Source organism: Erpetoichthys calabaricus, chromosome 3, assembly GCF_900747795.2.
Source record: "Erpetoichthys calabaricus chromosome 3, fErpCal1.3, whole genome shotgun sequence".
Lineage (NCBI taxonomy): Eukaryota > Metazoa > Chordata > Cladistia > Polypteriformes > Polypteridae > Erpetoichthys > Erpetoichthys calabaricus.
In genome coordinates, this window is record NC_041396.2 from 297,839,992 (window position 1) to 297,863,676 (window position 23,685).

At 43.4% G+C, this 23,685-nt stretch overlaps 1 protein-coding gene and 1 long non-coding RNA gene across 8 annotated transcripts in view; both read right to left on the reverse strand.

The window, feature by feature from the left end:
• znf385a (zinc finger protein 385A) overlaps nucleotides 1-23,685 on the reverse strand; it is a 317,688-nt gene that overhangs the window by 203,116 nt on the left and 90,887 nt on the right. The gene's annotated exons all lie outside the window — the stretch shown is intronic.
• Nucleotides 19,982-22,875, reverse strand: LOC127527197 (uncharacterized). 6 transcript variants are annotated; one of them, XR_007934500.1, is made up of 4 exons: nucleotides 21,459-22,875; nucleotides 21,328-21,410; nucleotides 21,030-21,126; nucleotides 20,311-20,730 (listed from the first exon to the last, which is right to left on the reverse strand). It is a non-coding gene; the product is annotated as an uncharacterized LOC127527197 (long non-coding RNA). The 6 variants fall into 6 exon arrangements; XR_007934499.1 differs by having other exon boundaries at nucleotides 21,328-21,414; XR_007934504.1 differs by having other exon boundaries at nucleotides 21,328-21,418.

Genomic DNA, 23,685 nt, shown 5'->3' on the forward strand with positions numbered 1-23,685 from the left:
ACCAGCACCTGTGTGCGCGTGCCCGGCTGGCTTTGACGGGACCTGCCGCGCGCAGCGAGGAGCCGCCGAACCACCGGGACTCGTCATCCGAGTGTGTGCGCCTGCGTCAGTTCAATGTCAGCGCGCTACAGTGACACGACGTGACGCACGGCATCCCGCTTCACCTTGTCCTCGGACGTGTTGCACATCTGTCCGCCTGTTACACGTCCGCGCGCGCTGCCGCTTCAGGGTGGCGCAGTGGTTAGCGCTGGGCTGCGACTTTCAAGCTGGCTTCTTGGGTTTTGCAGCCGTGGTGGTTAACTAGACGTGCGACACTAAAGCGGCCAGGTGTGTGTGTGTGTGTGTATGTGCGGGCGCGTGTGTGTGTGTGTGTGCAGTGCATGCGTGTGGGTGCGCGCGCACACGTGTCTGTGTGGAGTTTGCCAACTTGCGCCCGCCCCTGTTTCTCAATGCACACTTCGCACGTGTTTCCGCAGGGCAGCTCGCTCTCTTCTTTGCACTCTCCTCGCTGCTGCTGCTATTTTAAGCCCATCGGCCGAGCACTAAATGAAATGTTTATATCGCCATGTATTATTTAAAGATTGTCGAGAAAAACGAAGCGGAGGCCCTTAAGTCAGAAGAGAGCGGGAGGAGGAGGAGGCTCATTCCAGACTCGACGGCGGCTTCGTGCGTTTCACCGGGGGGCAACAGGGGGTCTACGTGAGAGGAAGGTGGTGGCCTTCATCATTGACTCCTGTTCGACTTGAGTGCACCCTGACGGAATAGAAACCCCTCTGACAGGGCGAGCGAGAGAGAGAAAGACAGAAAGAGAGAGAGAGAGAGACGATGAGAATGAAAAAGAAAGAGCGCGCGCGCAATGGAGAGAGACAGAGAGAGAGGAAGGGAGAGAGAATAAGAAAGAGAATGAAGAGAGAGAATAAGAAAGAGAATGAGAGAGAGCGAATGAGAATGGAAAAAAGAGAGGGAGAGAAAGAGAGAGACTATGAGAATGAAAAAGAAAGAGCGCGCGCGCGATGGAGAGAGACAGAGAGAGAGGAAGGGAAAGAGAGAGAGAGAGAATAAGAAAGAGAATGAGAGAGAGAATAAGAAAGAGAATGAGAGAGAGAATGAGAATGAAAAAAAGAGAGGGAGAGAAAGAGAGAGACTATGAGAATGAAAAAGAAAGAGTGCGCGGGCGATGGAGAGAGACAGAGAGAGAGGAAGGGAAAGAGAATAAGAAAGAGAATGGAAAAAAGAGAGGGAGAGAAAGAGAGAGACGCTGTCAGAAGGGGTAGAGCCTGAAAGATAGATAGAGGGAGAGAGAGAGAGAGAGAGAGAGAGTAGGGAGGGGAGAGATAGAAAAACATATATATATATAGAGAGAGAGAATGAAAGTGAGAGTTAGTGAGGGAGATAAATGATGAGAACGAAAAAGAGAAAGAGAGAGAACGTTTGAGATAGATACTGTAGACAGAGAGAGAGAGAGACAGAGAGAACGAGTGAGTAAAAAACAAAGAGAGAGAAAAGGAGAGAGTGAAAGGTTGAGAGAGAGAGGATGAGAATGAAAAAGAAGAGAGCGCGTGCACGCGCGCGCGCGCGAGAGAGAGAGAGCGTGAGGAAGGGAGAGAGAGAAAACGATTAAGTAAGAAAGAGACTGAGAGAGAGAGAGAGAGAATGAAAAAGAAAGAGAGACAGTGGGGAAAGGAGAGGTAGAAAAAGATAGAGATGGAATGAAAAAGAAAAAGGGGAAGAGAAAAACAAAAAAGAGAGTGAGAGAGAGGGAGGGAGATACAGGGTGAGAATGAAAAGAGACAGAGAGAGAAAAAGAGTGAGTAAAAAAGAAAGAGAGAGAGAGAACGAATTAGTAAGTGAGAGTGAGAGAAAGAGAGAAGGAAAGGTTGAGAGAGAGAGAGAGAAAAAAAGAAATGGGGGTGCAGAGAAACTGAGATGGGGAATTAGAATGAAAAAGTAAGAGAGTGAAAAACAGAGAGAGAACGAGTGAGTAAAAAAGAGAGATAACGAAATAGTGTGTGAGAGAGAGAGAGAGAAAGACAGAGAATGAAAAAGAAAGAGCGATAAACAGAGAAAGAGAACGAATGAGTGTGTGTGGGGGGGGGGTATGGGGGGGGGGAGCAGGCGGGAACTGCATGAGGAACGCAACGAAGCGCGACCTGAAGGGGGGTGGGGGGGGGGGGGGGGGGGGTGGATAGGCGTTTAGACGATAATCCACACCAAGATAAAACCGAGACGAAAAAGTAAGAGGGGGATGAGAGAAGGACATAGAGAAGAACAAAAGGGGCTTCAGTGAGGTTTATTAAGGGATTGGACGTCTTCCACCTGGCACAGGAATTCCTGAAATCCCACTTTACACGCACACCACATTATTTGACACCTTTTAAAATTTTATCAACACTGGAAACTGAAATTAGTGGGGCAGACGGCGGCATTACCGTAATGTATTGTATGTGCGCGTTCACACCCCAGTACGGCGGCAGAGAAAAATTAGCAAAGAAGTAACAACGAGAGCTCCGTGGTAAAGTTTGCTTTGATCAAGTCAGCCTAATTCCTTAATTAGTGGACTCCACGTTTTTCTCCTAATAACCTCCGATCAGACAAAACGCAGCGTGGTTGTTTCTTTGACTTCCTCCCCCATTCCCCTTCGTTAACAGTCCGCTATTTGGGGCTGTGGAGAGCGAGACGGTGGCGCAGTAGGTAGCGCTTTTACTTTATAGTGAAGGATACGGGGGTTGTGGATGCTCCCTGTGTGGAGTCTGCATGTTTCGCAAATGTCCATGTAGGCTCCCTCAGGGTGTTCCAGTTTCCACTCACATTCTAAAGCCATGCAAGTTAGGTGGACTGGGGATGCCAAACTGGCCACTGGTGTGTTTGTGTGCTCACCTTGCGATTAGCTACTACCATGTCCAGGTGTTGATCTTGTGTCCCTGAGCTGAGTCCGTGCATCTCCTTATTTGGGAAGTTAAAGTGGATGGAGAATGGAACATTCCAAGTCAGCCATTGACTCCTAGTGGGACCCTAAACTGAACTGCTCTACTGCAGCTCTTCACTGTTGCAGTTTAGGTAAAGCCCCCAAATCAGGCATTGACCCCCAGGTTGTCCTCAGGCTGAGTCCCTGCACCCCTTCATTTTTTTTTGCTAAGCATCAAGTTAAAACTAAACAGACCCCCCCCACCACCACCACCTCCACTGAACAAGTGACACATCAGCTAATATGCTCCAGAGCTGAACTACTGCAATTCTTCATTTCAGCAGTACAGGTGAAACCCAGCTGGCCCCCAAATCAGTCCTGACCCCCCACCCAGTGTTTCCCCAAGCTGAGACCCTGCATCTTCTTATTTTTGCTGTTAAGCTAAATAGAGACATTAAACCAAGTAGACCACCTGTAGTAATCCCCAATTCATCCTGCTGCAATTCTTAATTTCTGCGTTTCAGGTGAAAATCTGTTGTCCACCAAATCAATCATTAACACCCCCCCCCCCAAGTCTGTCCCCAAGCCAAGACCCTACACCTTCTTATGTTTGCAGTTTGACCAAGCATAGCGCTAATAACAAGCAGACCACCTGTAGTGATCCCAAATCATCCAGTACACCCCTGAACTGAATTTTATTTGGCAGGTCATGCCCCCAGATCATTCACTGAGACCACATCTCTCGATTTGTGTAGTCCATTTGGATGGAGAGCTAACATGGAATAGCCCATCAATTCAAATTGCAAGTCAATCACCGACTCCCTGCAAGACCCTTAACTGAGTCTCTGCACCGCTTTATTTGTAAATTTTAAGCAAAAAACACTAGGACTTCATATTAAAATCAAGAAGACCACATTTCTGTAGGTCAGGGGAAGCCTAATAATCCCCCCAAATCAGTTGTGGAGTCCAGATGTGTTGTCCCTGAGGTGAGTCCCTACATTTCTAGATTTATGTGGTCCAGATGAACAGAGAGCGAATACACGGAGTAGCCCCTCTGTTCAAATTCCAAGTCAATCATTTATTCCTAGTGTGCCCCTGAACTGAACTGTGGCAACTCTTCATTGTTAAAGTTCAGGTGAAGCACAGTAACCCCCAGATCAGTCACTGACCCCTAGTGAGTTCTCAAGCTGAGACCCTGCACCTCTTTATTTCTGCAGTTTAGATAAAAAGAGAGCCAAACCCAAGTAGACCCCCCACCCCCACCGCCTCCAAATTCCAAACAAGCCAGTGTGACCCTGAACTGAACTGCTGCAATTCTTCACTGCTGCAGTTCAGGTGAAACCCAGTATACCCCCAAATCAGTTACTAACCTCCAAAATGCTCCTCGAGCAGAGTCCTGGTCATAGTAAGACCCCCAGATCAGTCATTGAGTCCAGCTGTGTCCCTGAGCGGAGTCCCTACAGCAGTCCAGATCAACAGGGAGCTAAAATCAAGTAGCCCCCTCTGATCATCCCGAGTCAGTCATCGACTTCCATTTTGTCCCTGAACTGATCCCCTCCCTGCATTTTTTCATTTCTACAATTCAAGTAAGACTCAGTAGGCCCCCAAATCTGCCACTGACCCTCAGTTTGTCCCCCAAGCAGAGTCCCACTTAATTTCTGCAGTTTAATTGCACCGAAAGCTAAACTTAACTAGATGCCCTAAACCATCCACTGATGCCCAGTGTGCCCCTGAACTGAATCCCTCCAAATCCTCACTTCTGCAGTTCAGGTGAAACCCAAAAGGACCCCAAATCAGTCACTGACTCCCAGGTGTGTCCCCAAATGGGGTCCCACTTAATTTCTTCCGTTTAGTAGCACAGAAAGCTAAACCTAAGCAGATGCCCCAAATCGGCCACTGATGCCCAGTGTGTCCCTGAAGTGAATCCCTCGAAATCTTCATTTCTGCAGTTCAGAATAGGACCCCAAATCAGTCACTGACTTCCAAAGTGTCCCTGAGCAAAGTCATTGTCATTTGTACAGTTTAGATTAAACTGAGTGGACCCCCCAAATCAGTCACTGAGGTCCAGATGTGTCCCCGAGCGAGTCCCTAACAGCAGTCCAGATCAACAGGGAGCTAAAATCGAGTAGCCCTCTGTGTTCATCCCGAGTCAGTCATCGACTCCTATTGTGTCCCTGAACTGATCCCCTGCATTTCTTCATTTCTAACACCCAGTAGGCCCCCAAATCTGTCACTGACCCTTGGTGTGTCCCCAAGCAGAATCCCACTTCATTTCTTCTGTTTAATTGCACAGAAAGCTAAACTTAAGCAGATGCCCCAAATCGGCCACTGATGCCCAGTGTGCCCCTGAAGTGAATCCCTCCAAATCTTCATTTCTGCAGTTCAGAATAGGACCCCCAAATCAGTCATTGACTCCCGGTGTGTCCTTGAACCAAATTACCTTCCTCATAACCTCAATAGGTCCAGTGAACAAAGGGCCTTAGGAGGATTTTGGTCCCCATTCATACCCCAGGTGCCCCTGCACCCCTTCAAGGTAGATTTATGAGCTGGAGGGCAGCAGATGCAACGCCTGATGGAATGATCTGTTCTGGTAACTGCTTGAGGACAGAGATGTGTCAAGGTGTCCTGCAATCTGAAGGCTACTCTTCTTTTGCAGGTGCGACTGTTACACACAAAGGTACAGAAAAAGAAAAGCTGTAATTCATGCCAACCGCTGCTAACCCCCCTACGCTTTTCACCCACCTCATCGCACCTGCACAGGTAAAGTGGCTCAGTCCTGTCTCTGCTTGCTAATCCCCTCCAATCCTCACCTACTGCACTGCCCCCCCCCCCTCCCTCCATTTCATCGTGCCCTCGGGCAATAATTTCAAACTCTCGGCACGTAGAGACAAAGCCTCTGAATCTCCAAAAATCCTCCTGGAGCCCTTCAACAAACACGTGCTGCTACACGAGGGGAAGAAAGCAAACTCGCTTTAATACAAAGAAAAGACCTCAAGCTCTTCCGAGTAAGACTTGCGGGGACAAGGGGCACAAAATAAAATATGAAAAAGGAATGTTGACCAGTGGCAAAAAACAATTTAAACCTTCCAGCTTGTCATTCATGTTACCTTTCCCCCTATAACTTCCACTTGTCCCCTTCTCTCAATCCTCTTGATTTCTGATTTATGACAGCAAAACTCTCCTGCTCAGACTCCTCATTGGGTTCCTCACTCACTGGAAACTCGTTCTTTCAGAAATGAAAGATTCCTGGACAGGACATCCCAGCTTGAACAGGGGTCCCAAAGGATCCTAAGGATGATGGGATGGCATGTCAGACTGTCCTGATTCATTTCTGGCATGTTATTCTTGCCGATTCCCATAAAGCACAAGTGTGCTGGCTTTTTCACAGGCTCCAGTTAAAGTAAACTTGAAAGGACGCGCCAAATGTGTCACAAGAATGCTAAAAAAAAAAAAAAAAAAACGGGAGAAGGAATAAAAATAAAGTAGTTGGGGAAGGTGATGGGTTTGCATCACAACAAAAGTCTCACAAGCAGGATTCGTAATATGAAAAAAGAGAGGCGCATATCCCCTCCCAAGCCTCACTTTTCATCATCGTGAGCGACAGGTCGACATGGGAGGTTCATCTTGGCTTACACTGCAATGCTGTTCTCTTAGCCTTTCAAGACAAAGATGTTTTGTGGATCAATTTAGAGGGAATATCAGATTCAGGCACTGACCTTGACTGTAGAAAAGGGACAAACATTTGCATATAATGTGTAAAACCCTTTGCTTAGTTTGTCCACGCCTGCCCTATGAGGAACAGCCAATTTAGAATGTCATCTTCCCTGTAACCCGTGACGAATGTCACTGCAGATCCTCCTGCACTTTAAGGCTTTTTCTATGGAAGGAGTCTGATCCTGCGATGCAGCCGCAAAGGCCTGCAGTCCTTTCATTTTACGGTCCGCTCTGGTCAAATCCCAGGGGATGGCAGCACATACTGGACTCCTGCTGCTGTCAACTGGATTTTGCATTCTGTCATAATCTAGCACAGCACAGCAAATAACCAAGGACACGGCAACTATTTCAAAGAGGCTCTTGATGATTTGACAGCTCCTGATTGGTGACATAGAGGTTGCTGAAGCAGCTCATTTTAAAGTTTCACCTATCTGCTGAAACATGCAGACTTCTATTTAGCTGGAGCCTCGTAGACAGACCCCACCTAAAGGGCCTGCATCTCTGTGTAGACTGATCCTGCCAGTCACTTCAGTGGCCTGCAGTTTTCGCATTTTACAGTCTTCCCTCATCAAAAGTTAGTAAATGGCAGCACCCTCACTTCTGTGATAGATCTCGAAGGACTTCTGTAGTGATTTCTGTAGCGCTCCACTGAATTTTGAATTTTCCCATAATCGAGCACACCACAGCAGATAACCAAGGACAGGCCAGCTCCCTCAACAAGGTCCTGATCAGTTTGATGACACTTGTTCAGTGACACAGAAGCTCAATGTTTACTGAAGCAGCTTGTTTCAGATTTGCTGTTTCTTAAATGTGGTGAAGAATGCAGCCACCTGTTCAGCTAGAGTCTGATATGGCCATTCTTAAAGTCCTGCATCTCTCTCTTTAGACCGACCCTGTCATTAAGTTCGACGGCCTGCAGTTTTATCATTTTACAGTCTTCCCTTGTCAAATAAGTAAATGCCAGTGCTCTCAGTTTACAACTTGCTCTTGTCTAAACTCGAAGGTTGCTTATGTTACTATGTCTGATCCTGGCAGATCTCACACACCCTCGTGCTTAATGTTTACTTTTCATTCTGTCATAATTCAAGACCCTATAACTATCAGAACAAGCCCTTTGTAGTTTGACTACACCTTTTCTGGAAGAGTAAGTCTCGGGATCACATTAGAAGTTAATTTATAAAATATTGGCCCTGAAGGTGGTTGCCTGTTAATTTGGTGTCTGATCCTGCTACTTTTGTAAAGACCCTCATCTCTTTTTTGAAGGAAGCCTGATCCTGTCAGTTAGTTTGCAGGCTTTTATTCATTCTAATTTTACAGCATGCATGATGGATAGAAGTGCTTTCTTTATTCTGCCTGATCTCGAACAGAGTTCAGAATCCTGCAGCCTTCAAATGGATTACTCGTTTTGTCTTCATCTAGCACACTTTCACTATCGTCGTAATGCCCTTTGCCTGTCTGACCACATCTGCTCCACAGGGCTGAGGTAAGGAACAACAAGAACAGCTAGTTTAAAATTTAGTCTTCAATATATTAAGTGAGTGTGCTTGGTGTGTGTGTGTGTTCCCTGCGGTGGGCTGGCGCCCTGCCCAGGGTTTGTTTCCTGCCTTGCGCACTGTGTTGGCTGGGATTGGCTCCAGCAGACCCCCATGACCCTGTAGTTAGGATGTAGCGGGTTAGATAATGTATGGATGGATATTTCTATAGGGGTGGCATGGTGGCACAGTCCTCCCTGCGTAGAGTTTGCATGCTCTCCCCATGTCTGCGTTGGTTTCCTCCGCAGGTTAGGTGCATTGGCAATCCTAAATTGTCCCTAGTGTGTGCTTGGTGTGTGTGTGCCATGCGGTGGGCTGGCGCCCTGCCCGGGGTTTGTTTCCTGCCTTGCGCACTGTGTTGGCTGGGATTGGCTCCAGCAGACCCCCGTGACCCTGTAGTTAGGATATAGCGTGTTGGATAATGGATGGATGGATATATTAAGTGAAGAAGTGAAGATTTGCCCCAACACCTGTTTAGTTAAAGTTGGATCCTGCAACTCTTAAAAGGCCTGCAGCCCTTTGGGGATGGAGTCTGATCCTGTCATTTAGTTCATTGTTCTTCATTCACTCTAAATTTACAGTTTACTCATTGGATCCTGCCATTCACCTTGGGGTCTCATTTTGCAATCTGCACTTGTCTAAGCTTGGTGTAAAGCTACAATCCTATTTAGGTACCTGAGCCTGGCAGAACTTAGACGGCTGTATATGGATAGATAGATAGATAGATAGATAGATAGATAGATAGATAGATAGATAGATAGATAGATAGATAGATAGATAGATAGATAGATAGATAGATAGATAGATAGATAGATAGATAGATAGATCTTTACATCCAGCTAATTCTGTTGTAATTCAGGACACTAACCTCTTTCCACACAGCTCCTGCCACTTGGCTACAACTACTATTTGGCAGTGTGACTGAAAGAACTCATTTAAAAACTTCATTTACAGCACATATGCTGCGACTCAAACCACCTACAACTGAACACCAGCAAAACCAAGGAGCTGGTGGTGGATTTTAGGAGGCCCAGACCCCTCATGGACCCTGTGATCATCAGAGGTGACTGTGTGCAGAGGGTACAGACCTATAAATACCTGGGAGTGCAGCTGGATGATAAATTAGACTGGACTTCCAATACTGATGCTCTGTGTAAGAAAGGACAGAGCCGACTATACTTCCTTAGAAGGCTGCTGTCCTTCAACATCTGCAATAAGATGCTGCAGATGTTCTATCAGACGGTTGTGGCGAGCGCCCTCTTCTACGCAGTGGTGTGCTGGGGAGGCAGCATGAAGAAGAGGGACACCTCATGCCTGGACAAACGGGTAGGGAAGGCAGGCTCTATTGTAGGCATGGAGCTGGACAGTTTGACATCTGTGGCAGAGCGACGGGTGCTGAGCAGACTTCTGTCAATCATGGAGAATCCACTGCATCCACTGAACAGGATCATCTCCAGACAGAGGAGCAGCTTCAGTGACAGACTGCTGTCACTGTCCTGTTCCACTGACAGACTGAGGAGATCGTTCCTCCACCACACTATGCGACTCTTCAATTCCACCTGGGGGGGTAAATTTTAACATTATACAAATATATTGTCTGTTATACCTGCATTGTTATCACTCTTTAATTTAATATTGTTCTTTATCAGTATGCTGCTGCTGGAGTATGGGAATTTCCCCTTGGGATTAATAAAGTATCTATCTATCTATCTATCTATCTATCTATCTATCTATCTATCTATCTATCTATCTATCTATCTATCTATCTATCTATCTATCTATCTATCTATCTATCTATCTATCTATCTATCTATCTATATAGTGCCTTTCACATCTATCTATCTATCTATCTATCTATCTATCTATCTATCTATCTATCTATCTATCTATCTATCTATCTATCTATCTATCTATCTATATAGTGCCTTTCACATCTATCTATCTATCTATCTATCTATCTATCTATCTATCTATCTATCTATCTATCTATCTATCTATCTATCTATCTATATAGTGCCTTTCACATCTATCTATCTATCTATCTATCTATCTATCTATCTATCTATCTATCTATCTATCTATCTATCTATCTATCTATCTATCTATCTATCTATATAGTGCCTTTCACATCTATCTATCTATCTATCTATCTATCTATCTATCTATCTATCTATATAGTGCCTTTCACATCTATCTATCTATCTATCTATCTATCTATCTATCTATCTATCTATCTATCTATCTATCTATCTATCTATCTATCTATCTATCTATCTATCTATATAGTGCCTTTCACATCTATCTATCTATCTATCTATCTATCTATCTATCTATCTATCTATCTATCTATCTATCTATCTATCTATCTATCTATCTATCTATCTATCTATCTATCTATCTATATGATGAGGAATGAAGCTGCCTGCTCATTTTGAGCCCGATCCTCCTACTTGTTATGGCCTGCTTCCTTCCTTGGATGGAGCCTGATCCTGTCCCACAGCCCAGGGGCCTGCAGTCTTCATATGCTACAGTCTGCTTTTATCATAACTTGGTGGGCAGCAGGGTTCTGGGGTATGTGTCTAATTCAGATATGTTTCAGATCCTTTTAGTTTTCAGCTGGACTTCTCATACTGTCATAATTTTGCCCAAAGTGGCTCACTTAGCAGTGCCCTTTCCTGTTTGACTACACCTGCTGCCAAAGGGTGGGGCCGGTAATGGCGGGAGCCAGCAAGAGCAGAATGTATTCTTTAAGAATTCAGCCACCTGCTCAGTTACAGTCTGACCCTGCTACTCCTAAATACCTGCAAGCCCTCCATGGATGGAGTCTGAACCTGCTATTCAGTACCGGGGGCCTGCAGTCCTCAAATTTTATAAACTGTGAAGTGTCATATATGGTACCACCGACATCCAAATCCAAATTCAGCTGGAACTACAATGCAGTCTTATAACCGCACCAAGTCTCTTAGCTGGGCTCTTGGAAGTTTCAAATTACAGCGGCACTTTGATGAGACTTGCTGGGAGTGGTGAATGCTTCTATTTGAAAAATTGATCTTAAAAATATTAGAAGAATTTGTAATGAAAATAAATCATTCAGCATAATAAGCTCATCCATCCTATTAAATGAGATTGTCCAAAGATAATATAAAGGTGAAATTTGAAGGTCCCTAAAGTCCTGCTCACTACCATGTTACATGATCATCCAGTCCAAAGGCCTATGGTCCTTTGCTTGGAAAAAAAACTCTCTTAAATTTATGTGAAAATTAACCATAACACATTTACACCTGAGTCCCCATGTTCTTGGTGAAGACTTTATTTAAACTGACTGTCTCGATCCAATGGACTAATTCCCTTCCTAATTTGAAACACAAGCCTACATTTGCTTCCAGGTTCAGCCCCTTGTGTCATTCCTCTTTGTTCATACCTCTCAGCTCTGAATTGGCCTAGTCACTCTCCTCTGGACTTTCTCTAGCGTTGCTATGTCTTATTTGTAATATGGGGACCAAAAATTCACACAGTGCTGCAGGTGAGGCCTCCCTAGTGTGTTACGTAACTTTAGCATATCCACCCTTGACTTGTACTTCACATATCAGGGCGCTATATAACCTAACACGCTACTAGCTTTCTTGTTTGCCTCAGTACACTGCCTTGATGAAAACAGTGATGTACTGATTATGACACCACCCAGGACCTCCTCATAAAGTATATTCTTAGTTTGTATCTTCAGTGTGTATCCATTGAAGAAAGCAGCTGTGTGTGGAGTTGGGAGTGCCTGCTTTTTAAATGCCAGTGTCCGTATCGCTCATTGGATGGACTTACTGTATATCTGTGTTTAGTCTGACACAGCCAAAACTCAGGGGTTTGCATTACTCTTAGCTATTGGTTTGACTTGACCTGAACTAAGCTGGGCTGCACATCTCTTAGAAGAGCTCGGTGGTGGGCTGGTGCCCTGCCCGGGGTTTGTTACTGCCTTGCACCCTGTGCTGGCTGGGTTTGGCTCCAGCAGACTCCCCGTGACTCTGTGTTAGGGTATTACGGGTTGGACGATGACTGACTGACTGATCTCTTAGAATATGGCCTGATCTGCTCAATGCTCTTTGAGACAAGCATGATCTAGTTGTAGCCTGTAGGCCTGCACTACTCATAGCCATTTGCCTGACTTGGTGAAGCTTAGAGCTCTTTGTAGCCTGACTGGATCAGCTTGAATGCCTACATTACTCCATGTGTGTCACCTGATCTGGCTCCATCGCTTCTTCTGTTAAAATAAAGCCTGATCCAGTCACAGTCCCTGGGCCTGCAACGCTCTTTGAGCATAGTGCATGTAGTGTGACCTAGTCACAATTTTAAGATTTTGTTCGACTCTCAGTCGCTTGTTTGACTTGTGTTGAGTCTGATCTGATCAGCTTGGAGGCCATTCCTAGAATGTCGACCAGGTGTTTTAGCAGTTTGTCTGATTAGGTCAGGTTCAGAGCTTCAAGTAAGTTGGATAGAACATATTATTACTCAGGGCCTGCATTTCCTTTTTTTATTTAGTGCTCTTGCCTTGCAGTTAGGGGACCGGGGTTGCGTGGAGTTTGCATGTTCTCCCTGTGTCGGCGTGGGTTTCCTTTGGGTGCTCCAGTTTCCTCCCACAGTCCAACGAAATGCAGGTTAGGTGCATTGGCAATTCTAAAATGTCCCTTGTGTGTGCTTGGTGTGTGGGTGTGTGTGTGCCCTGCGGTGGGCTGGCTCCTTGCCCGGGGTTTGTTTCCTGCCTTGCACCCTGTGTTGGCTGGTATTGGCTCCAGCAGACCCCCGTGACCCTGTAGTTAGGATATAGTGGGTTGGATAATGAATGGATTTAGTGCTTTCTAGTCATGACTTTGATGATCTGCACATCTCTCAGCCATTCGCGTGAACTGAATAAATTTAGAGAGTTGCATGTTTCTTTGTGGCTAGATGGATCTGCTCACAGTTCAGTGGCCTGTGTTTCTCACACTCATTTGTGTTATCTGATCACAATTCATTGTGCTGATCCAATAACAGTTTACTCCAAGCAATATGTCCGTCTTGATCAGCCTCAGAGGTCTGCGTTACTCTTTTGATCTGTTCGGCTTGGAGGCCTCTGTCAATCCTTATGTTAGTCTGATCTGGTCACAGCTATGTGGACTGGATTTTCACACACCAATTTTGTATTCTGATCTAGTAACAGTTCAGCACCTTGCGTGACTTTAAGCCGTTTGTCTGACTGGATCAGGCTCAGACGTCTGTGTTTCTCTTTGAGTTTAGCCTGATCTGATCAGCTTGGAAATCCTATGTTACTCTTTATGTTTAGGCCAATCTTATGCCAGTACAGAGATGAAGTTTTCTGTTAAAATATGGCTGATCTGGTTAAGTACCTGGGGCCTGCAAAGCTCGTTGAGTTTAGCCTGATCTGATCATCCTGGAGGATTATGTTACTCCTTACGTCAATTTAATCCAATCGCAGCTCTGTGGCCTGCATTTCCTGCACCATATTTTTTATTCTGATCGAGTACCTGCATGACTCTCAGCCATGTGTTTGACGGAACTGGGTTCAAAGGTCTGTGTTGCTATTTAGGTTTACTCTGATATTACCATTATTCCTTATGTTAGTCTGATCTGATCAGCTCTGCAGCCTGCATTTCTCACAGCTGCTCTAGTTAACAGTCTATCTAGCCATTTGACTGACTGCATCAGGCTCACGGCTCTTTTTGACTCTTTGGGTTTAGCCTGATCTGATCAGTTTGGTGTTCTGTGTTACTCCTTATGTTTAGACTGATCTGGTCACACATGGGGAATGGCATTATAGGTTAACAGGGTCACCTTTGTTACATATACAGAATCCAGGGAAATTCTTTCTTGTGTGTAAAAATCATCCATTGTCTCTCTCTCTCTCGCTACAGGGCCTTACTTTAACTCCAGACATTAGTCAGAACTCTGGAGCCTGCGTTACAATTTTCCATTTGTCTGATATGATCAACCGCAGAGTTCTTGCATTTAGTCTGACCTCACCGTAGCTCAGTGGCCTGCATTACTCAATTTTTTTAAGTCTGAGATGGCTCCAATTTTTTTTAGTATGATCAAGTCACAGATTTGGGGGGGGGGGGGGGGGGTGTTCTATATTACTTTCAGCCATTTATATGACTTGCATGAATGTCTACAAGACAGTTCTCTTTGTGGGTGGACTGATCTGAACACCGCTCAGAGGCCTCCATTCCTGTCTGTGTTTAATTTGATCCAAGTACACAGCTCAAGGGCCCATATCACTCTTAGACATGCATTTTAATGCATTCATCGCTCAGAGGACCTAGATTTCTGTTTGTGTTAAGCCTGATCTGATAATAGCTCAGGGGCCCGCATTCCTCTAATCTGATCCTGTCTTAGCTCAAGGGAGTCTGTATAACTTTGTTTGAGTCTGATCGAGTTACAGTTTGGAGGCCTGCACATTGGGAGACATTTCATTGCACTCATAGGTCTCTAGCAGACCTTGTATTAAGTCTGATGTGATCACATCTCAGTGGCCTGCATTTTATTGATCTGGGTAGAGCGCAATAGTCTCAGTTATTCACAACTCAGAGAGCCAAACTCTCTTGTGTTTACTTTAAGCTGATCAACACTCAATGTCCAGTGTCCTCGGCGTGTTTTTCTTTGTATTTAGCCTGATCTGATCACAGTTTGGTGAACAGAATTTCCATTTGGTCTGACCTGGTCACACATTGTCCTTTTGATTTATTCTGATAAAAGAGGAAAGCTCTTAAAGTCTTTATGTGTGTTTTTTTTCATTTTCTGATCAGAACTCACTGGCCTGCAATTCACGTTTCACATTTCACCTTACCTCGTCACAGTTCGATGGCCTGTATTATTCTCAACCATCTGTCTGATATGAGAGGTCTGATTTTTTTTTTGTTTGTTTGTGTGTTTAATTTGATCCAGTCACAGTCTGAGGGGCCTGTATTACTCTTGGACATTCATCTAACTTAGTCAAGCTTGGGATTGCATTTTTATTTTCTTTGTGTTTAGCCTGATCTTAACTTGGTTCAGTGGCCTGCATTATATTCTTTTAATGTTTTCCTTTATGTGGTCACAGAACAATGGGCAGTGTTACACTTAGCTGCAATCACAGCTCAAAACTCGGTGTTTCTTTGAGTCAGATCTGATCACAGCCTAGTGGCCCGTGGGTCATTTTGTATTTAGTCTGATCCTGTCACAGCTCAGTGGCCTGCATTTCTTTTTGTATTTAGTCAGATCACAATTCAAGGTTTGGCTTTTTATTTTTGTATGTAGTCTGATCTTGTCACAGTCTAGTGGCCCGCATTTGTTTTTTGTATTTAGCCCGATCTGATCACATTTCAATATGCTCAAATTTTCTTTTGCATTTACTCAGATCTGATAACAGTTAAGTATCCAGACTTTGTTTTTGCATTTAGTATGACCTTGTCACAGTGAAGTGGCTGGCATTTCTGTTTGTATTTAGTCAGATTTGATCACTTTTTGCGCTCTCTCTTTTTCTATCGTTTTTAGTCTGATCTGGTCACTGTTTGGTGGCCTGCATTTCTTTTTGTATTTATCCTGATTCTACCGATATCTCAGGAACCCAGAATTCTTTATGGACTTGGTGAGATCCAATCACAGTTCATTCTATGGAACTTGTGTTTTGTATTTAGTCAGATCTGATCACATTTTGGTGTTTTCTGTTGCTTTTAGGCTGATCTGGTCACAGTGTGGTGGCCTGCATTTCTTTTTGTATTTAGATACAGTAGATAGATAGATAGATAGATAGATAGATAGATAGATAGATAGATAGATAGATAGATAGATAGATGTGAAAGGCACTATTTAATAGATATACTTTATTAATCCCAAGGGGATACAACAAACAATATTAAATTAAAGTGTAATAAAAATGCAGATATAACAGACAATAACTTTGAATAATGTTAACGTATTTAGCCTGATTCTGCCACAAATCAGGACCCCACGTGTCTTTTTGGCCTTGCTAAGATCTAAACACAGTTCCTTGTCTGGAACTTGTTTTCGTTTTTCGTCTGACCTTGTCACAACTTGGTGGCCTGCATTTCCTTTGGAATTTAGTTTGATCTGATTAAAGTATGATGGGCCAAACTTCTTTTTCTATTTAATAAGATTTAATAACAGTTTGGATTCTGGCATTTATTTTTGTATTTAGTCTGATCTTATCACGGCTCAGTGGCTGGAGTTTCTTTTTGTACTCAGCCAGATCTGATTACAGTTCCATATTTCTGAATTTTCTTTCATATTTGGTCAAATCTGATAACAGTTCAGTGTCCAGTATTCGTATTTGCATTAATTTAATCTTGTCACATTTCATGGGCTGCATTTCTTTTTCTATATGGTCTGATCTCGTTGCAGTCTGGCATTTCAAATTTGATTTTGCATTTAGTCTGATCTTGTCAAACCTTAGTGGCCTGAATTATTTTTTGTATTTAGCCTGATCATATCACGGTTTGGTGTCCAGCATTTCCTTTTGTATAAAGACTGACCTGGGCACAGTTTGGTGATCTGTATTTCTTTTTGTTTTTCATCTGATCTCATCACAGCTCGTTAACCAGCATTTCTTTTTGTATTTCGTCAGATCTGATCACAGTTCCGAATTTGGAATTTGTTTTTTTATTTAGTCTGATCTTGTCACAGTTTGGTGGCCTGAATTTTTTATATTCAGTTTGATCTGGACAAAACATGATAGCCCACATTTCTTTTTGTATTTAGTGAGATGTGGTAAAAGTTCAGTGTCTACCACTTATTCCTGTATTTAGTCTGATCTTGTCACTCTTTGGTGGCCTGCGCTTATTTATGTTTTGTATTTAGCCTGATCTGGTTACACTTTGATGACATGAATTTCTTTTTGTGTTTCATCAAATCCGATTACAGTTCACTGTTTAGGGTTTGTATTTGTATTAGTTTAATCTTGTCACAGTTCATGGGCTGCATTTCTTTTTGTATGTAGTCTGATCTTCTTGCAGTCCCGCATATGGCATTTGTGTTTGCATTTAGTCTGATCTTGTCAAACCTTAGTGGCCTGCATTTCTTTTTTGTATTTATTCTGATCTTATCACATTTCGGTATCCAGCATTTCCTTTTGTATTAAGACTGACCTGGTCACAATTTGGTGATCTACATTTCTTTTTGTATTTCATCCAATCTGATCACAGTACCGCATTTGGAATTTGCTTTTTATTTAGTCTGATCTTGTCACAGTTTAGTGGCCTGAATTTGTTTTTATATTTTATTTGATCTGGACAAAACTTGATAGCCCACATTTCTTTTTGTATTTAATGAGATATGGTAAAAGTTCAGTGCCCAGCATTTATTCCTGTATTTATTCTGATCTTGTCACTTTTTGGTGGCCTGCACTTATTTATGTTTTGTGTTTAGCCTGATCTGATTACAGTTTGATGACATGAATTTCTTTTTGTATTCTGTCAGATCTGATTACAGTTCCATATTCCTGAATTTTCTTTCATATTTAGTCAAATCTGATAACAGTTCAGTGTTCAGGGTTTGTATTTGTATTAGTTTAATCTTGTCACAGTTCATGGGCTGCATTTCTTTTTGTATATAGTCTGATCTTGTTGCAGTCCCGCATATGGCATTTGTGTTTGCATTTAGTCTGATCTTGTCAAACCTTAGTGGCCTGCATTTCATTTTTGTATTTAGCCTGATCTTATCACATTTCGGTATCCAGCATTTGCTTATGTATTAAGACTGACCTGGTCACAGTTTTGTGATCTGTATTTCTTTTTGTATTTCGTCAGATCTGATCACGGCTCTGCATTTGGAATTTGTTTTTTATTTAGTCTGATCTGGTCACAGTTTAGTGGCCTGAATTTCTTTTTATGTTTTGTTTGATCTGGACAAAATATTCCCACATTTCTTTTTGTATTTAGTGAGGTATGGTGAAAGTTCAGTGTCCAGCATTTATTTCTATATTTAGTCTGATCTTGACACTCTTTGGTGGCCTGCACTTATTTATGTTTTGTGTTAAGACTGATCTGGTTACAGTTTGGTGACCTGTATTTCTTTTCATATTTCATCAGATCTGATCATGGTTCGGCATTGGGAATTTGTTTTTTATTTAGCCTGATCTTGTCACAGTTTGGTGACCTGATTTTCTTTTGTATTTACTTTGATCTGGCTAAAACTTGATAGTCCACATTTTTTTTTTGTATTTAGTGAGATATGGTAAAAGTTCAGTGGCCAGCATTTATTTCTGTTTTTAGTCTGATCTTGTCATTCTTTGGTGGCCTGCACTTATTTGTGTTTTGCGTTGAGCCTGATCTGGTCAGAGTTTGATGGCCCAATTTTCTTTTTCTACTTAGTCAGATCTGATAACAGTTCAGCATCTGATGTTTGCCTTCATATTTAGTCTGATCTTGTCATCGCCCGGTGGTCCACATTTGTTGTCAGATCTTATCACAGTGGAGTGGCCTGCATTTCTTTTTGTATTTAGTCTAATCTTGCCATAGTGGCCTGCAGTTTTTTGAAGTGATTTTCAGTCTCTACGTTTGATTTCTTTCAATGATTTGCTGTGCTTTTCTTCATTTTTCCAATTTCCTATAAAGTATATCCAGTTGTTAAAAATAACCTAAGTGGGGTCAATACATTTCCTAGTTCCCTGCCGGACCACAGCAGTCAGAATACACCTGGGAGGTGACACAGGTGCTCCTGGTCTGTTTCATCAAGGCACACGTGTGTGTGTGTGAGTGTGTTGTGAGTACCTGCACACGTAGATGGACACGCTTGCAAACTCTTTTCTTCCTTTTCACACCCCCCTGAAAGGTGCGCTCCCAGGAGTGGTGCACTGGCCTAGCACTGGGGTGGAATTGACTTTCACCGCCGGCCCATGAGTTGGCGCGCTGAGTCCCCGAGGCGCAGGATCGCATTGCCAGCATGACCCCCTCATTCATCGTCTCAAGGAGAATTGATTTTCTTTCTTTCTTTTTCATACCTTCGAAACCTTATCCCAGCCTCCACAAAGACGCAATTCAGGCCTCTATCTGGCTGCAGAATGCCAAAACCCTCCGTCCTCATCCCCGCCCACTAATCCTGTGCTGAACGTTGGGCGTGTAAGCCAAGCCTGAGAGTGCAGCTCTGTGTGTCAAAATGAGGCACTCCCAGCTGGTGACACCTAACACCAACCGCGGGCGGGGGGCCTGAGGGACGGGGATGTTGCCACCTCCGCTGGGAGCCGTTGACGCACAGGTGTGCCGCATCCCCCACAGGTGCCGGTAACTCACCCTACTGGAATACCAGGGACCCCAGAGGTACCAGTACCTTGAAACTGACTGGGACCAGCTTGCTAGAAACAGGTGCCTTGGTAAACTGGAATACCAAAAGCTCATGACGTAGAGATAAGAGGACAGCTAAACAGGACTGTGTCTGCCTCCATGAATGTGAATGTGAGCCCATAGATACAGTAGTGACTTCCACCATCATCAGGCACCCAGTACAGTACTGCACATAGAATTGAAACCAAGCAAGGGGAGTGCCAGCGCCAACAGCCCCCTCCGCTGTTTAGTCTGATCTGGTCATATGTCAGTGGCCTGCATTTCTTTATTTAGTCCGGTAAGGGATGAGCCTCATGAGCCACACGTACCTGACTTTATACTCTATGGCCTGATCTGACTGTAGGGCAGTGGCCTGCGTTTGTTTCTTCATATTTGGCATGAGCTCTTCAGCTACAGGAACCCAACTCTGAACTGTTTAACCTAACTGGGCATGAGACCCCAGAGCCACATGTGCCCAGCTCTGAACAGTTTAGTTTGATTGGATTGTGTGACGATGGCCCATAATTCTGTTTGTGTTAAGTCTGATCTGGCCTGAGCCTTTCAGAGACAGGAATCCAACTCTGAACTCTTTAGTCTGATCTGGTCATATGTCAGTGGCCTGCATTTCTTTTGCCGTATAGTCTGATTTGGCTTGAGTCCTCTTAACTACAAGAACTCTACTCTGTGCCATTTTGTCTGATCTGATTGTAGGTTAGTGTCCTGCGTTTCTTTTTTTTCAATTTAGTCTTACCTCACCCCAGCCCTTCAGCTAGAAGAACCCAACTCTGAACTCTTTAGTCTGATCTGATCAGACGTCAGTGGCCTGCAATTTTATTTTTGTGTATAGTCTGTTCTGGCTGGAGCCCTCTTTAAGTGTAAGTGCCCTTTAGTCTGATCTGATCAGAGATCATTGACCCACATTTCTTTCTTTCTTTCTTTCTTTCTTTCTTTCTTTCTTTCTTTCTTTCTTTCTTTCTTTCTTTCTTTCTTTCTTTCTTTCTTTCTTTCTTTCTTCTGAGTCACATTTACCCAAATCTGGTCTGATCTGGCATGAGCTCTTCAGCTACAGGAACTCAACTATGAACTCTTTAGTCTGATCTGATCATACATCAGTGGCCTGCATTTCCTTTGCTGTATAGTCTGAATCGGCTTGAGTCCTCTTAAGTACAACAACCCTACTCTGTGCCATTTTGTCAGATCTGATTGTAGGTTAGTGTCCTGCATTTCATTTTTTATTTAGTCTTACCTGACCCCAGCCCTTCAGCTACAAGAACCCACGCTGAATATTTTTAGTCTGATCTGATCATACGTCACTGGCCCGCATTTCTTTTACTGCATAGTCTGATTTGTCTTGAGCCATTTCAACTACAAGAAACCTGCTCTGTACAATTTATTCTGATCAGATTAAAGGTAATTGGCCCACATTTCTTTCTTTCTTTCTTTCTTTCTTTCTTTCTTTCTTTCTTTCTTTCTTTCTTTCTTTCTTTCTTTCTTTCTTTCTTTCTTTCTTTCTTCTGAGTCACATTTACCCAAATCTGGTCTGATCTGGCATGAGCTCTTCAGCTACAGGAACTCAACTATGAACTCTTTAGTCTGATCTGATCATACATCAGTGGCCTGCATTTCCTTTGCTGTATAGTCTGAATCGGCTTGAGTCCTCTTAAGTACAACAACCCTACTCTGTGCCATTTTGTCAGATCTGATTGTAGGTTAGTGTCCTGCATTTCATTTTTTATTTAGTCTTACCTGACCCCAGCCCTTCAGCTACAAGAACCCACGCTGAATATTTTTAGTCTGATCTGATCATACGTCACTGGCCCGCATTTCTTTTACTGCATAGTCTGATTTGTCTTGAGCCATTTCAACTACAAGAAACCTGCTCTGTACAATTTATTCTGATCAGATTAAAGGTAATTGGCCCACATTTCTTTCTTTCTTTCTTTCTTTCTTTCTTTCTTTCTTTCTTTCTTTCTTTCTTTCTTTCTTTCTTTCTTTCTTTCTTTTGACCTAGCATAAGACTGCTGAGCCACGTTTACCCAACTCTGGTCTGGCATGAGTCCTTCAGCTACAGAGACTCAAGTGTGAACTCTTTAGTCTGATCCGATCATACGTCACTGGCCCGCGCATTTCTTTTGCTGTATAGTCTGATTTGGCTTGAGCCCTCTCAACTACAACAACCCTACCCTGTGCCATTTTGTCTGATCTGATTGTGTGTCATTGTCCTGCATGTTTTTTTTTTATTTTACTTAGCTTGACCTGAGCCCTTCAACTACTGGAACTTGACTCTGAATTGTTTAGTCTGATCTGATCATAAGTCGGTATCCCACGTTTCTTTCTTTATTAACTCTGACATGGCATGAACCTCTCATCTGAATGAATCTGACTCTGTGCTGTTTAGCCTGATCTGACCAGAGGTCAGCGTGGCCCGCATTTCTTTCTTTCTATAGTTTGACCAGGTGAATGCATGATGAGGTGCCTTCTGTTCATGACATAATAAACATCACTCAATTTCTTAGAAAGGCAAACTGGAGTAGTAAAGACTTCTGCCATCCTGCACAGCCCCTGTTCCCACTCCTCTCCATTGGCATCACACCAGTAGACTCAGAGACAGTTTCTGTCTACAGGTCATAAGGTAACTGAACAGCTAGTCATAAGAATATGTCTGAGCATAGCACACACTGTATGTATGTAAAGAAATCTTTGCAAATATACTGTATATTGTATATAAATTCATTTTAGGTTACATACATTGTGTGTGTGTGTGTGTATGTTTTGCTGGTATTATTGACAACTTTTCTGTGAAGACATGCAAGTAAAAATGTCATTGTTTAATATACACATGACAACAAACTTGAACGTAGAGGCCGGAGACTCTTCTAGGACACAAGATCTGAATGTTCTTACTGTTTGATCAACACTTGTTGCTGATCCTGTCAGGCTGGCAGAGGCCTGAACCACTACCGCCATTTCGACACAACGTCTCAGACATGGTAGGAGTGCATCTTCTAGAGCGACTCCACTTGTCAGATTATACCCATTATGGCAAAGCCAGTCAGTCAGTTACTGTCCAACACACTATATCCTAACTACAGGGTCACGGGGGTCTGCTGGAGCCAATCCCAGCCAACACCGGGAGCAAGGCAGTAAACCGCAGGGCACACACACCAAGCACACACTAGGGACAATTTAGGATTGCCAATGCACCTAACCTGCATGTCTTTGGACTGTGGGAGGAAACCCACGCAGACATGGGGAGAACATGCAAACTCCACGCAGGGAGGCGAACCCAAGTCTCCTTACTGAGGGGCAGCAGCACTACCCACTGCGCCACCATGCTGATTACGGCAAAGCTCTGCCTTTAAAGTTCACCTATTACCTTGTAAGCGCATTATGTTGGCATCAGACATCTCCCAACTTTCTGGCTTGGAAATAGAATAGAATACAATGGAGAAGAATGCCTTTTATTGTCACTATACACATGTACAATGAGATTAAAAGCAGCTCCTCCAGTGCAAACATAAATGTAAAAACACAACAAATAAAAAACAAATGGTGCAAAAGGCTGCAAAAAAAAAAAGTTCTGCGACGCTATATACAGTGCATCTGGAAAGTATGCCCAGCGCATCACTTTTTCCACATTTTGTTATGTCACAGCCTTATTCCAAAATGGATTAAATTCATTTTTCTCCTCAGAATTCTACACACAACACCCCATAATGACAACGTGAAAAAAAGTTTACTTGAGGTTTTTGCAAATTTATTAAAAATAAAAAAATTGAGAAATCCCATGTCCATAAGTATTCACAGTCTTTGTCATGAAGCTCCAAATCGAGCTCAGGTGTCATCCTGTTTCCCCTGATCATCCTTGAGATGTTTCTGCAGCTTCATTGGAGTCCACCTGTGGTAAATTCAGTTGACTGGACCTGATTTGGAAAGGCACACACCTGTCTATAGAAGGTCCCACAGTTGACAGTTCATGTCAGAGCACAAACCAAGCATGAAGTCAAAGGAATTGTCTGTAGACCTCCAATACAGGATTGTCTCGAGGCACAAATCTGGGGAAGGTTACAGAAAAATTTCTGCTGCTTTGAAGGTCCCAATGAGCACAGTGGCCTCCATCATCCGTAAGTGGAAGAAATTCGAAACCACCAGGACTCTTCCTAGAGCTGGCCGGCTATTTAAACTGAGTGATCGGGGGAGAAGGGCATTAGTCAGGGAGGTGACCAAGAACCCG